Here is a 16,822-nt window from a genome sequence, read left to right as displayed (position 1 = left end):
GTGCTTCTGTTGACAAATGTGGTGTACCCATGTAGCCTTGTGTGGCACATTAAATTAAGAAGCTTCAGACTTCAGCCTACTGAACAGAACATGCCTTGTCGGTTTGGCATCCTTTCAACCATATTCTTACACACATTCGATATGTGGGCACTGGGCACACTATGTGATTTCTTGTCCGAAGGCGGATTCTAATTCCTTTAATAATATAGACATTCTTCAGAGGTTGCGGCAGCAAATGTGAAAACTCGCTCAGGATCACCATTCGCATTGAGTAGTATGAAAAGTTGATGTCGCTCATCGACAGAGCCACAGTCTGCTGCAAGCAGTGTTCTCTCACATGTACACTCAGTAGTTCTCAGATCAAAAAAGCTGTTCACAAGAGTGACAGCGATAAGGTACACATTTCCATATACTATGCGAGGGGCATGTTGTGAAGACCCTTGCACATCAGATGAATCGGAGCCTCGCGGCCTGCTGTGGCTTGTGGTTGGTATGCTGCTTCATGACAACAATACAGAAACACCCTCCAGGTTGATGAGGAATGCATTTGTTGTCACTTCACAGTATCCTTGAGAAAGCGTGAAAACTTTACCAATCCAGATATGTTTCAGAGTGGCGACGAATTGGTGCAGATTGTGTCTCAGTAGGGACTTTTTTATGAATAATTGAAAAAAGGTTTGCAAAGGGTCCAGCAGAAATCAACGAGTGAAAAGATGAGTAAATTGAAAATATAATTTATATAGTCCAGAGCAGGAGCAAGGATTTGATTGTAATCTGCCAACCTTTGATGTAGCGCGGTTACTCGTCCCGAGGGCACCCAAAATGCCATTGGGCAATCCTATTTATGGGTGACTCAAAGAAGACATGGTGTTCCGAACCCTCACTTATGCGTACCACAACTCGTCATCTTGCTTTTTCAGGCTTGAATTGAACAGGCTGTCAAAAAGCTGATCTGCCTTTTCTCCGAACTCTGTTGTAAATTTGGCATCAACAGGAAGCCCCTGAATGGTGATGAGAGTGAGAAGTGCCACAGACACAGATTTGCTGAACAGTTTTCAAACTCTCATGTCAGCGAAGGCATCCTGCAAATATGTTGTTCTTTAGTTTCTTTACTAATTTGGTTTTGAGATGTCCAGTTGGTATGTTCAAATATGGCTTATGGATGGGATGGATGAGGATTATTGACAGGCTGACATCGTTCCGACTCATGAGCATAGACGACTGCTTTCACCAAATGACCTTTTGTTTCAAGCCACTGGATTAAGTCTAATAGCCGCTTGTATATTGCAAGAGCTGATTATGCTTGTGGGCTCCCGCAAAGGCTACTGGCTGAATCCAAGTTCTTGATATGCCACACACTGCCATAACAAGAGCTTTGCTTTCCACATGAGAAGTCCTTGTATTCCCATCATCTACGAAGCCAATTACGGCATCCCTCATTGCCTGAGTCGCTTTGGGACATTAAACCCCCATAAAACATAAACAATATCTTGCGAGTGATCATAGATCAAAATTCTTTTCAAGGCTATTTCATTGAATAAAAGGCAAAATGTTTTGTCTTGATGTGGTCTATCTATTTTTACTGATTCCATTGAATTTATGGCACCTGGAATGATATTAAGTGTCATTGGGATGTGTGCCAGCCAGCGCCTCAGCATCATCACCTGCAGCAAAGAAAGCATTTCTCTAAAGAAACAATAAGATTTTTGGGAGTAAAAGAACAAATTGAGAGCGAATTGTTTGTTTTTACTAGTGCTTTTTGGATTTTGGAAAAGAGCAGAGCCTGATCTGAAAAAAGCTCTTGTAGCAAATGTGGCTTATGCTTTTTTAGAGCTTCTTGATGTGTTACTCGCCTTCACTCATGCCTTTTTCTTATCCGGCCCAGTACTTTCCTGTATCTATCGCTTTGAGAATGCAGTTTCTCAATCTGCTTGAGAATTTGAGCGGTGTACACAGATGCGCGTCTCCTCTGTCTTCTCTTTGGTACTTCCGGTGCAGCTGTCACCGTTGCCTGTCTGACGCTGGCCTGTCTGGCACCACTGAGGCCACTAGGCCAGCTTCACCTGAAAAAAACATTATGAAAGAAAACAAAAAGACGTATTTTTGTAAACCTCACAGAGCAGCCTAGATCCCATAGAAATTACTGTTAGGGTGCAATCACAGGGCAACTAATTGCCCACTGTGCAATGCTATGTCATGTTTTGTTTGAAGTCATCATATACTCAGGCAGAAATGAGCATTCAGAGGGGAGGTTTTTCATGTAGTGGTCGGAAGATTTTCCTGTCTAAGGACCATAAATTCACAACTACAGAAATTAAACGTGGCATGAAAGCAGTTCATTAAAGAACTTGCAGAATTTTATGAAACATTGACAGAAAGCAACAACCCTTGCAAAGTAATGGTATTTGTATTAGTTCATACTCGGCTACATAAGCGAAGTTTACAAAACTGCGACTGCGGCATATTGTATTTCCTCATGTATCTAGTTTGGCTGCTGCGTCATCGTTTACATGCACCACATCAAGCTTGGTGGCGCCATGCCCAGTGTAGGCTGTGGAACGGCAAGCTGCGCCCACTTCCAGCTTAGGATACTTTTGTTAGCTGCAGCTGGTATCAAGTGCAGGCGGGGGATGGGTGCACATTTCCAACATCTGATATGCTAGAAAGTCGAGAGAGGTCACATTCATGTAAACGTGGCTGCGAGGCAAGTGGTATCTGAAGTGCTTCATATATGTTGCGTAATCTTTTTTCAGTTATCTTTTTTAAAAATAATTGAGCGGAAAATGGGGCATAAAGGGAAGAAAAACACAGGACTTCTCCCCTTGAAGTCCCCGTTTTCCGCGCTATTATTTTGAAGAATGTATCACCAACTCGCCCGCCTAGCTATTGTGTTGAATTGCCTTATCAGCAATTTAAAAAGTAAACTTTGTGAACAAAATAACTGAAGGTATGCCTATAACTATGTTTTGTTCTGAAAACAATAAACAGCTGAAGTATTTACACAGCTGTGTCGGAACAGTGTGTACATTTTCATAACATGTCTGAGTTATGTAAATGGGAGAAACAAGAAATAATCTTTTGCATTAAAGTAAAACTGATGACTATTACAGACCTCTCGATATCCATCATGAAAATATCAAGGCTACTGGTCCATAGTTTTTATACAAATGAAAAAATGAGCTGTTTGCAAAAAATACTCATGTTTTCTTTGTGCACTTACCATCATAGAGTAAGTTCCATGGTGCTGTTGTGGGCACTCTGATGGGTGTCCTTGGGCCAGCACCTGTTGAAAAAAAAAAAAGAAATGCACGGTAGGAGGTGTATTAATGCTCAGATGCAATTTTTCTTAAACTAGCTTTGCATTGCTTATATGAAAAAAAAAAGAGAGAACGAAGATGGGTCCAGAAAAAGTAAAAAAAAAATCGGCTCGCGCAAAAGGCGCTGCCTCGCTTATAAAGACCGTAAGGCGCCCTCGGCCTCCCATTGCCCCAACTGGCGGAAGCGCCGCGAAACCACAAAAAAGCAATAACAAGCGAGGCGAAACTGTTACTGGGAGGTTCACGAAAGCAGACACGACAGAAAGGAACGAGATAGCAATACTTTGGTGCCCTCCACTATATGGTCGATCGTGTGCGCTTAGAGCCAGAAACGCCAGGGACAACCGGGGTTCACGGCTGAGGGAAATTTACAATGCTTAGAGCAGGTTGTACCATGTAAAAGCTGTGTCTGGAGAGGCAGCTCTACGGTACACAACGCTTCCGCGGGGCACACTGGGGAGTTGATCACGAATATGGCCAATCAAAGCATCCTGTGCATTTAAAAAAGAACAACTCCGACGGCTTATATGCATGCAGCTCATGGCGCGTTTCTGACTTTCAGCGCGCTGTCCCAACCTACTGGTGTCAGTGAGGTCTGCGCGATAATTCTGAATGCGACGCTCACATCGCGGCTGCAGAAAACACGCAAGTAATATATATGCAAGCGCTAAATTCCATAAAACGTATACCAAACTGTAACAGCGAGACACTTAAGATTAAGCCAGACAGTGAGGCGCGAGCGCGCGTACACACAAATGTAAGCAAGCAAAATAAAGTAGCGAGCGGTCTCACGCTACGAAAGGCAATGCCGCGTCGGGCCATCTAGAACTGCATCACGGCCGCTTATTTTCGCTTTTATGAGTCTAAACCTACTTTTAAAATGGATATCGCAAAACCAAAGCCGCTGTAGTAAACGACACCAGGCGAAATTCGTTGTATTCCATTGGCCATTTGAAATCGCAACGGTTGACCGTTGCGATTTCAAATTGCCGATGGAATACACATAGGCACGCAGGACGCAACGGTTTTGTGAACTTGTTACGCCAAGAGGGTTATAATGTGCAGTGAATTCATAACTACCTGAGGTGGGCAGGAACACTGAAGAAGCTTTGACCACTCTTGTCGGATGTGCTGTACTACCACTCTACGCTGCTCGGCTCCAACCCTGCCACAAGAGCCACAGACCACATCAAAAGATGTGAAGAGTGGCTCTACACCGAGACCCACACATATATTTCTATGAATAAAGTTATTACTACTACTACTCCCGTGATACGTCACGTCGGTCAGGCGAAAGTTCCGTTTCTCCTACTTTCGCCCACGCTGCCCGCGCGGCGGCGCTGACGCAATGTGTCATTTCTTTGATATTTTATTTTTAATACTTGGCGCGGACGAGTAACAGCCTTGCCGGTACTGGATGCCCCTGCCAACTTGAGCGACAGCGGAACAAAAAATTGCCCGTGGTGCACAAGATGGCTTTTACCGATATGCAACTGAATTTCCGAAGGGATTGGAAGCCAGTTCCATATTGAAGCAACTTTTTGTTCCTCTATCGCTCAACAGGTCTTCTTCTTTCGATCTATTATATAGTATAGCGGCCATCGAAATGGGGACCACACCGGGACCACTATTTTGCACAAAGTTTGCTGCCACCCGTTTGGCGCAGAATGTTCGAAGTGGTGTCAAATGATTTGGCACGTTCCTGAGGATAAAATTACTAATTACGATGATGCCCAATATATGTGCGGGATTCGCAATGACGACCTTTCCGCCCCCAAACGGTGCATTTCGAGGACCTCCAGATTGCCATTACGGCCGAACCATTTGTCGCGGGGGGTTCTGGATGGTGTCAGACGATTCGTCGTGTTGTGATGCGCATGTTTATAGCATTTATTGACTGATATAACGAGGAAATATGCCGGATGAAGCGAAGGCGGCTGTAAATCGCAATAGTAGTGCAAAATTCATGTGGTAGAGTGGCGACATACGCCTAGAAACGTGCCGCTTTGTCGACTCATCGTGTGGGCTGCTTCTCGCAACAAGCCCAAGGAAAGCAGAGGAGGCACTTCCAGACTAGCACCCCTCGGCGAGCGAAATGGGAGGCGTCATTCTGGGACCGCTAGGTGACGCCAGGCTTGGGCTAGCGGGTGCTTGGGTTGAACAGGTGCCCGCGACCGTTGGCGGGAAAGGCGGCAAAGATGTTTGAACACTGTGAACACAGTTATGCGCGGTAACCCCGTTCGCAGCAACCTTACTGGCCCATGAACGGAGAAACGCGGCTCCATGCCTGTTCGCAACGTGAGAAGTGTAACTGGCGCATGATCGGAGCTGAACATTGCTCTTTTCACCGCTCTCGGTACGTAGCGGCAATCTGAGCTTTCATTTTTTTTTTCATCGGAGGACGTTCGGCGCGAATCGGGTCTTCTCCATTCCACATTCCCAGACCCTGCGTGAAGCTTCTGGATCGTTGAGCCTTGCGCGATTGTTGAACAAACGTCCTGATCCTGCGCTGAACTTAGAGCACGATGTATTTTCACGGGTGAACTCTAGGTCGCCGGTACGTGTAATTCCGTTCTCTCGTTGTGGAACTTTAGATGGAAACGCGGCGATTGCGCGAGAGCTCTCTTCGCGAGCCTCGTCTCACTTCTCGACTCGCCGTGCTGGCTCACTGACTGCGGCGCTCAGTTCAAAGGCAGAGTATTTTATCCAGACAACACAATGCAGTTACCTAGGTGGCAAACCAAAAGACAAATAAATTACTTGTCTGTAACGCAACTGTTTTGATCCCAGCCCCGCCGGCCGCTCATTGGCGAGGTGAAAGGAGAAAAAAGGATAAGAAACGCTCTTCGCTTGAAATTTCATTGCACGTTAAAGAATCCCGGAATCCGCTACGAAAGTGCACTGACATCGCACAGCCCACGGGCGCCTTACCGTTTCTTCATGGAGGAAAAACGGTAAGGCGCCCGTGTGCTGTGCGATGTCAGTGCACGTTAAAGATCCCCAGGTGGTCGAAATTATTCCGGAGCCCTCCACTACAGCACCTATTTCTTCCTTTCTTCTTTCGCCCCCTCCTTTATCCCTTCCCTTACAGGTGTCCGCCGATATATGAGACAGATACTGCGCCATTTCCTTTCCCCAAACACCAACAATTATTATATGCCTCGAGGCCCGGTGTAATCTCGATTCTCCTCCGCAGGCAGTGTCGTTGGCGCTTTTTGTCGGCGGCGTATTCGCTCCATGGTGTCAGCGCACGGACGCGGTTCGTCTGCGCATGCGCGTTCTAAGGCGTAATGCGAGTACACCGCCGTTCGCACTTCAGCTCGGGCTTTTCGCTCCCGCGCATTCGTTCGAATTTGCAGCTGCAGCGGAAAAAGATCAGCCCGGCACTCTTGTTATCGGCGTGTTCGTAATCGCAGCGCCAAGTGTTCTGCAGCTCCGGTGGTACGTCATTTGTACATTTGTACAGTCGTCCACAGACCTGTTTAGAGCGCTCGAACTCCGTGCCGTCTGCGCTGGATGGACAGACGGACGGACGGACCCTTTAAATCGGGTGGTGGTTCAAGCCACCTAGCCATGACTTGTGAAATTTTGTCTTGATTTTAGCCACCAATCAGACAACCTTCGCTTGGTTACTTCTACCCCCTTAAAATCTACTTTCGTTCACTGTCTTTAAACCCCAATGCTTTGGTTAAATCAACGCCGCTGCTTTTCACTGTGAAGCCCTTTACAGAAAAGTATCAAGTGTTCAGCCGTTTCCTGCTCCTCCGGCAGCAGCGGGCCACGGCGTACCATTTGAGGTGCGGCGTAGGCGCACTTTCCTTAACTGCTCGAGTTTCTGTTTTTGGTCGTGCTCACAGGCTGACGTTGACGGCGTTCATCGATATCTCAAGGTGGAATTCAGTGCAAAACTCTTGTTGCGTGCAAGGATTTGAGCGTGCTCGACGACAACGATAGCACGGGCATTTCCTATACTGCGACACTGCTCGGAGCCGTTGGTAAAGATTTGGTTTTATGAGGGTTTAACGTCCCAAAGCGACTCAGGCTATGAGGGACGCCGTAGTGGAGGGGTCCGGAAGTTTCGACCACCTGGGGTTCTTTACCGTGCACTCACATCGCGCAGTACACGGGCCTCTTGAATTTCGCCTCCATCGAAATTCGACCGCCGCGGCCGGGATCGAACCCGCCTCTTTCGGGCCAGCAGCCGAGCGCCATAACCACTCAGCCACCGCGGCGGCTACGTTGGTAAAGAGACCGCCGCTGTTCACTGTGGGGCATCCGCGCTGTTCGTCCACCAGTATTTCAGTCTTGCGCTATGGAGTGCGCGTCGGCGTATTGTGGCAATGTTTCGCGTCTTGAGCGTTCAGTGTGCCATTCGCGCTCCCGTTTCGATAGGCACTGAAACCTCTTTGCTACTTATGCGTGTTCTTCCAACGCTCAGCGATTGTAACTGGTGTTGATTGTAATATAACTGTCATTTTATTGTTTTATCAGCGATTGCGCTTGTATCAGCGGCGGGGGTCATGACATATGGGCTGAGAGCTATATTGTAAAGGAAGCAGCTGCGCTTGATTTGTTCTTAGTACATAGAAACTCTGTTGCATGCCCGTTTGAAGAGTTTAAAGCGCCAGCTCAATGGGCACATCCTAGACGTACGGGCACAGCGCCTACGCGCACGGGCGTACGCTGGAGCCTATTCGCATGCGCGAGGTGCGACGCGCGAGCAGGCGCGAGCGGTGGCACAGATATCTGACATGTCAGATATCCGCACCTGCGCACGGGCGCTCGCGCGCGCGTCAGAAGCGGGATCTGGTTTACAACAATCGGATGACCGCGGGGCTCTCGGGGGCTTTTTTTTCATGGCTTGGCGCTCTTTCCACTCTTCTTCGCTGTTTAAGTTGTCCTTTGAGAGCCCCCCTCCCCCTAAACCCCCTTTCTTCACGCCTTGAAATTCCTTCCGTGGGACCGAGAGGAGGAATGAGCCAGCGCCAGGAGCATGGAGGTGCATGCCCCTTTTCGACGTCCGTCGCGGCGCTGGGCGCGCAGGCGCTCCTCACATGCGCGAGGAAGCGTTCATGGAGTTGCCGCTCAACGTTTGAGACGTAAGCGTCTAGCGAGTGTATCTGCCTCGGGGACGTGCCGGGCTGAACTTCATTTGTTGATATCGAGGTCAAGTCTGTATTTTTAGATTCGTTTCCTGTAGCAGGTTGGCTATTGCTTTTCTGGTTGAGGTCATGGTCAAGAAGTGTGAAAAAGGTGAAGCATTTTCGCGCTTTGCGACAGCGAAAATGTTACTACTGTCGATATGATTTCTGGATTTCGTTTGCCGCCTTTCGTGTATTGTATGAACATTATTGCTCTAAGCTTTCTTAGTGTAATGAAGCTCTAACTGATTTTGGAGGCCTTTTCTCACACGTGATTATTGTGCCGATGTCCTGTGATAGTGTTATTTGTGATAAAAAGTACTTAGTGGAATGAGAATGCACATATGCATTGAGTTGCAATGACGGCTGTGGTTATGTTGAATTAATATAATTTGATGCGTTCATTACGTACGTAAATTGACTCTCATTGTCTGTATTGTAGATCGCAAGTAAAGTGCACTGGACGAATGGACGGACAGACGGAATGATGGACTGATGGATGGATAAGGCTGAACCCTATAAATCGGGTGATGGCTCAAGCCACCTAGCCATGACTCGTGAAATTTCAATCTTGATTTTAGCCACCAATCAGATAATCTTTGTTTGTACTTCTACCCACTTAAAATCTACTTTGCCTTGACTGTCCTTAAACCCCAATGCTTTGAATGCATAAGCCCCGCTGCTTTCCACTGTGGGGTGAAGCCCTTTACAGAAAAGTATCATGTGTTCAGGCCGCTTCCTCCTCCTCTCCACACGCACCGTATAACGCGTATCTCGTGGTACCTGACTCTAGTCCAGAGAACTCCCGTCTTGGCCTCGAACAACAAAGATCTTCTGCTACAATTCTCGTAGATATTTTCTTTGCAATTTCCTGCCTCAAGATTGTGTATGTTCCCAGTGCCAATTTCGTCAGCATGGATAAGCATAGAGAGCTGGGCAAGTTGGTTCTGGGTATAATTATGAAACATCATTCCAGCGTGCAGAAACACATGGACAGAGAGAGTAGACACCATAGACGCCTCGCCTAAACAATGCTTTAGGCATCACGACAAATCCACCCTCTTTGCAACCAGCAAGGCTAGAACCTTGTTCTTCAGGTAATAAGAAGTGGATCTAGCATTGACCGCGTGGTGGCTAGCGGTGGCAGAGGGTGGCTTTGTCGTGATGCCAAGAGCATTGTTTAGGCCCGGCGTCTGTAGTGCCTGCTCTCTTTGTCCATGTGTTAATGTACACTGGAATGATGTCTCATAATTATTCATCAGCATCTCTGTTTTCCACAGAGGTCTCTGTTTCTTTACCCTTTTTCTTAACCAATAATTGCTGATTCCCCCCCCCCCAACTGCTGTCCAGATATTTGATTGTCAGTTTTCTAGTTCGCTTTCACCATTTTGTGTCCATATTCCTCATGTACAGCTAACTGAAAACTTTCCTAGCTCACTGCTTTCCCGCTTTTCTCTCAAGCACTCCTCAAATGCTATCATTTTATAAGCTTTTCTGCTCTCGAACGACGCGCATCCGATGTCACCCTGTACCCTCTGATGTGGTATGCAGCCATGTGCTCCCAAAGCTAGCCTCCCTACGCCGCGTTGTTTTATTTCTAACCTTGCTCGAACATCTGGTCTCATGGACAGAACCGCATTACTGAAAGTCAGACTAGGAACCATCACTCCTTTCCAGATCCCTCTTAGCACTTCGTACGTGTTGTAATTCCACAGCGCCAAATTTTTCCTGAAAGCTGCATTCCTACTAGCTTTATTCATTGCATATTTTTTATGCTCTGTCAGATATTCAGCACCGTTATTTATCCACACCCCAAGATACTTGTACTTATCCACTACCTTTAACATGAACTCCTGTATTCTATGCTCGCCGCCCTCATCATTAAATGTCATGACGGCAGATTCTTCTTCTCTAAACTTGAAACCTAATCTATCTCCTTCTGTACTGCAGATGTCTATCAACTTCTACAAATCTTCCTTGTTGTCAGCCATAAGCACTGCATCATACTCATACATTACTCCCGGTAGTGACTGTTTAATAATTTCGCCTTGCTTGAAAAAAGAAAGATTGAAGCCTAGTCCGCTCCTCTCTAGTTTGATCTCTAACTCTTTTTGGTACAACGTGAACAATAAAGTAGACTGAGGGCATCCTTGCCTAAGCCCCCTGTACCATTAAAGGCCGTGATACATTTTTTCCTCCCATTTTATAAGCACTCCGCTATCGTTACAGATTTCGTTTAAAAGATTAATTACTCCATCTTCCACATTCAATGTGCCCAGTATGCCTCAGAAATCCTCTTGAATAACGTTGTCATAGGTTCCCCTCATATCCAGAAACGCTAGCCATAAGGGCCTGTATTCCTTTTCAGCAATCTCTATACATTGCGTGAGTTAAAACAGATTGTCTCCCAACCTCATTTGTTTCCAGAATTTCTTTTGTAGCTCCCCTAGCACCCTCTCGTTCTCCACCCAAGCCTGCAGTCTGTCCTTAATAATCTGCGTCACCACCCTGTAAACCACAGACGTCACTGTTATGGGGCTAGTTGTTTATGACAGATTTGTCCCTCTTTCCCTTATATGTCATGTTCATTCTGCTTAATTGCCAACCATCAAGGGCTTTGCCATCCACTATCATTTTGCTCGCTTTCTCTTAATGTTTCTTGGATTTTGGACCTAGATTCTTTATTAACATATTCACATTACCATCTCGTCCTCTCGACGTGCTACTAGGAACCTTCTTCTCTGCTCTTTCCCACTCTCTTTGTCCAAGTGAAACAACTGCGGTAACCGGAATGTCCTCCTTCTATAAATTATGTGCAACATTTCCGTGTTTTTAAAATTTTGCTGTCATCCTTGTTCCTATATGTTCTATTGCTTCATCCCTTTCTAGCCGAATGCCCTGATCTGTAACTACAAACCTTTGCTCTAGCTTAGTCTTATTATCATGGATTGGAGAAGTTTCCAGAAATTTATGTGCTGTTTTTCTATCCTTTCTATATTCTTTTGACATCCACTGGGCACCCTTTCTTCTAATTTTTCTCTTTGATCAAATAGGATGCTTCTCTTCTGCACTTTATGAAGGTATCCCGTTTCCTGTCTGCTTCAGCTTTTCCTTCTCCCCTCTTCTTGGAATATCTGTGTTCCTTGGACGCTTCTTGACATTTTCCTACAGCCTTCTTGACCTCCTCATCCCACCAACTCTTGGGTTTGCGTCTTTTTTCCCCTTTTAGCCTCAGTCCCACCTTAGCTAGCTCAAGCTCAAATAATCGAGTTAATTTGTTATGAGTCTATTCTGTTTCGTTATCCTCAAAAATTGCTTTCTCAGTCTGTTTTGCTGCTGCTTCCTATTGCTTTTCCGAGCAATAATTCCCCTCTGATTGTTCATCTCGCTTCAATTCTACATTTGTTTCTCTTCTGGAACTCGGCTTGATACGTTTGTGTGTCATTACCTAGACTTCTGGAGCCATGATAATGTATGTTTTTTACCCCTAACCTATGATAAATCCTATGTGACCGGTGCTAACAGAGAAGCGTCATCGCAAATTAATACTTTACCGAACACCAGAGCAAAGTGTAAGGAGTTGTCCCGTATGTTTAGCTTTGTCTTTACCGAATTTGACGGAGCTATCTGGGGGTGCTCAACTGCGCGTGTTATTGTTTACCTTTTTTTTTCTTCCTTATCAAAGTCATGGCTTGCTGATTAACCTTCCAACGGCTCATGATACTTAGCCGATTCCCCGTTGGGGGTGTGTGCACACAAACACGTGGAGATCAGCAGCTGTTTTTCTTTTTTGCTATGAATGCCGGACATTCTGGAGTGCTGACTGATGGCTACAACTTATTCTTATTATGCCCATTGCCTGCTTATCGATGTCGGGTGAGGCCGTTCCGCGACTGGGAGCTTTGGCTGTAGTTAGGGCTAAAGTAACTTTTGTCTTGGTTGGCGTGCTTAGAGACGCGTGTTCAACTTCCCTAAGCGGAAGTCTGGCAACATTGTTCTTCAGCCTGATTCCTTTGCTTGGAAAGAATTAAGGTTATTTCACTGACGTAAAAAAATCTGTTATATGCTGGCACTTGGTACATGAGGCATCATGTGCAATTTGTCAGACATGTGTTGGACTTCGTCAACTGCTCACCGTTTGCCTTGTTTTTCATTAAGCCTTTAATTTCAACTAGCCCGCATTAAAAGCATAGTGTGGGCTCACTTTCATCTCTTTGGAATGTGCTCGAGAGCTTCGAGGATGCCGGTGCATCGTGTCAATTTGGTGTGCTGCTGCAGCTGAGAGGAAGAGAGGATCGGCTAATCATACATTTTCTGGCTCCTTCTGCTCGCCAGAACTTCATTTGTACACCACATAGACTATCAGCTACTTTAGCCACTAGACTATCAGCGACTTTAGTTTGTTCGTATCTAGAACTGATGGCGGCAAGTGCGCAGTGGTAGAGCGTTCAAATCTGTGACGCGCTGCCTAGTTTGTGGCGGAAAGCATGCCTTCAACTACGGTGCCTCCACTTCATCTAAGTGCTGTCTGTGCCGCAGTTATTTTACCCAGACGGCGATGTCATCAGCGTGTTTAACCGATCCTTTAGAACAGATGCCTGCGCATTGTTGGAATTAAAACAAAAGCATTATTATATGCTGGCCCTCTTACTTCTGCACCTGATGTGGAGGCAGCTTTGACTACATCAGCTATTGAAAAGGCACCCACTGGTGCTGTGAAACATATGCTTAATACGTTCAGCGAGGCTTTATCATAAGGTCACCTTCAGGCTATGCGTAAGAGTCTGCATCTCTGCTACTTAGTGTTCTTCCTAATTCCCACCAGTCCTTATCGTTGTGACGCATTGCGTGTGTTGCCAGTCATAAACATCACCGACACAGAACTGCCTCACACAGCGAAGTTAGCCACGTAGATCTAGAAATGGTGTCCTATTCAGAAACGTCGTGCTTTTCATAAAAGTCCTAGTAATATAACTCGTCATCCGGACATGCTGGAAGAGATAGTTGCATCTTTTCCCACTGGTACAGTAATAATTTCCCCTCAGTAGAGTCTTCATTTCCTGATTTGCTGCATGCTTATTTAAAACACAACACCGGTTTATAACAGTTTTGCAAAAAAAACAGCTTTGAGTGTCATTTAGGATCTTTGGCGCAGATCGTATTACAGTAGAGTCCAGATATTTCAAATATTGGCTCTATAGAACACACAGATTATCCCCTGGAAAATACCATGTAAAAGTATGTATGAAAGTTGCGATGTGCATCGAACTGCGCACCGGCCGTGCAAGTGGCGCTTCTCCTAACTGCACTGTTCGGTCACTTTCCGGGACTGATCAGCTGCTCGGCCTTTGGCAGCTGCTTGCAGCGGCATCAGCACTGTCAAACCGCTTAACGAGGTGAATGGGGGTTTGCTTGAGGGTGGCCTTCGGTCTCTTGTACTCATTTTCCACGCCACATCGCTGTCATGCTGCCAAGCCAACCAATCTAACTAAAGCTTGCCGGCGGCCCTGGCAAGGCATTGTGGAAACCAAGTTTACCTTTATTTTAATGAACAATAATTCTATTTATAATGTTGTGGTGGCACGGTTATGTACCTTATAAGGTAGCGGCTAGTTCCAAAGCACCATCCATAGCAGCTTCGATGCAAAGCAGGTTACACGTAGCAGTGCCTTGAGAGCTGTGCGCTGCCAGCACGCCGGCGGGCAGCATGTCGCTGCAAGTATAACGCTGTACTAGCGCAATGTATTCTTGCTTGTAGGTTACAGACATATTCGGGTTCGACTGTACTTGAGTCTGGGGAAGGGCGAGCGCTAGATAAATAAAATTTTATTTGTCTTGATAAGCTTTGTCGGACAGAGCGTACTAAAATTCTGCGCATTTTATTCTCCGTTTGTCCGAACTATACAAGCTCCAAAGTTTACTTCTGCGGAAAGGTTTGAGTTTTCATAAATTCTTTCTACGAGACCGTGTTGTGGAATGTTGTGTTGAATCTGGGTTTATATGGGTAAGTCAGTAAGAGCAAATGTTAAATTCTATTAAGACTGCATTTTCCTGCCTTTGTGATGGATGGATTTTTGAATACTCAGTGAATTTTCTGTGCCATATTGTTGTCCTTCTCGGTGTAGCGAAAATGCTGCGGTGGACATATATTCTCAGGCCTTTTCTTGGAGCTACCGTATACCGTAGTGTAAGAGCCACTCAGCCCGAATTAGCAGCAAACACGAATTGCGTTTATCGTGTAATTTTCCTCGCGCGGAATGTTGTGCGCAGAGCTACCGGATGGCAACAGCTGCCTGTGACACGCATTATACGACCGTGGTGACGTCGCGTCGTTCTGTTAATTCTGGCTCTGCGTGGAACTGCTACAGTGAGGAGGCTTCGCCATTATGCCACTATGTTGCGCATCCTGCGCCTTGGCACCAGAAAGAACAAAAGCCTTACCGTCACGCTCGTTTGCTGAGCAAAAGAAAGAATTAGATATTTAGCATAGTGCGATGCGTTATCGCGAACCGGTTCTTCAAGGCGCAGCTGGGCCGCCGCGAAAACGGATCACGGTAGCGGATCGCGGATCGGGCTATGGTAAAATTAAATCTCTCTGCGCGAGCGGTCCGCTTTTTTGGAGCCACGTGGCGTGCACGCCTAAGCGCCGGCGCACGAGAAAAGATGTCCGCATCGGTGCCGTCCGCGGAAGCAGCTGCTAAATAGGCGAAAGAATTGAAACAACGGCAAACGGTCGTAAGTATGGTAGTTGTTCTGCGCCAGTGGCCAACTGACGTCCGACGCGCGCGTGTATGTGCAGTGCTGGAGCTGAGCAGCAACGGTTCGGACTCATCAGAGTACAGCGGCATCACTTCGACGGCGGCGCCGCCCACGGCCGCAGCCACCGGTGTCGTCGTCGGGGCGCCGGGGCTGCCGGTGCGGCGCGGCGAGCATCAACCCTGGTAAGCTGACGTGCTGCGGCCAGCGGTGCCCGTGCTACGTGGCCGGCTCGAGCTGCGCGAAGTGCCGCTGCAAAGGGTGCCGAAATCCCATCGACAAGATCACCCGGATCTGGGGCGAGGCCCTTCAGGTGGGCGCCCACGAGTCGGCCAAGTCGGGCGCCGGCGGCAAGCCGCCCGAGGGACGGACACACGTGGTGCATATCCTGCAGGTGGACCACAAGTGACCTGTGTCGTGGATCTCTCCTTTTTTTCAGAGTCTCAGTTATGATTTCATTATTGCTTTCCCTGTTTTCTTCATGCAATGACATCTGAAGAGCTATTGGAAAAGGAGAAAGAAAGTGTGGTGAACGGTGATGCTGCAGAAAACTCCAGCAAAAGTCAAACTTGGTATGCTACATTTTTTCTTTGTTTTCGATCATCCAGTCTTCGTTATGACGGAAAGTCCACCCTGGAAACTTGCAATGCTTGCCAGGGCCATTTGCCTTGAGTTTCATATTTTGTGGTTAGCCTCATGGTAAATCAAGCTTTCACCATGCATGCCTTATTTAATAAGAATTTTCGAAGCAATAGTATGACATTGTGTGGTGAATTGTCACTGGTTCAGTTTCAGAACTCTGCAGCATCTGACCATTACGCGGAATTGTGTCATGTTAGCAATAATTACCATCAGCTGTCCTTTCTTTTCTATAACATTTCAGCCAATAGCACTGTAATAAAAATAGCAAGACGGAAATGAGGCAACACAGCAGCTGTAAGATATGCTGCTTTTATAAAAAGTTACTGCATGGTTTACGCCGTCATTCTTGGTGCCTCGCCTTTTGTGCTCCTTGTCACGTGCCTTGAGCTATCACATATTGAAGCATGGCGCCTTTAGCAGCCTTGTACTGAACCTGGATTAAGCTCAGACGTTTCGGTTATGTTTTTTGCAGTTATATGCCTATCTGTGGTCAATGTGCGGCCCATATGCCTATTGAGCAAAGCAATAATTCTATTCTTCAGGCCACCCTCGAAAGCAAGTTATCTGTGTGCTCAGTAACTCCGAAACCGGAACCCAGTAACTCCAATTGGTTCCACTTAATACCAGTTGGAATTTCAATTGGAGCCACTGGACTTTTTCAGCTGGTATCAGTGCACACTAAACCTCAGATGGTCGAAATTATTCCGGAACCCTACACTACAGGCACTCTTGCTCTTTTTCACTCCCTCCTACATTCCTTTCCTCACGGCATATTGGAATTGCTTGGTTCCTTAAATCCAACACAGTTTGTACGTTCACACAGTTTTCGTTCAGACACCACTGCGCTCAAGTCACATATTGGCCTTTCTTTTTCCACCGAGGAATTTGTCTGGTAGCACTTCCTGCCGCATATTTACCAAAAACAACGAACTGTTTTCTTCAGACAAGCAGCTTTCTTACTGATGA

At 46.5% G+C, this 16,822-nt stretch overlaps 1 pseudogene; it reads left to right on the top strand.

Annotated features, from left to right (window-relative positions):
- The window catches only part of LOC144116474 (uncharacterized), a 54,782-nt pseudogene extending 39,159 nt beyond the window's left edge, over positions 1 to 15,623 (top strand).
- The last annotated feature ends 1,199 nt before the right edge of the window (positions 15,624 to 16,822 follow it).

The sequence above is a fragment of the Amblyomma americanum genome, chromosome 1 (genome assembly GCF_052857255.1).
Source record: "Amblyomma americanum isolate KBUSLIRL-KWMA chromosome 1, ASM5285725v1, whole genome shotgun sequence".
NCBI classification, from domain to species: domain Eukaryota; kingdom Metazoa; phylum Arthropoda; class Arachnida; order Ixodida; family Ixodidae; genus Amblyomma; species Amblyomma americanum.
The sequence above is the reverse complement of the archived record's forward strand: the minus strand, read 5'-3'. Positions and strand labels throughout refer to the sequence as shown.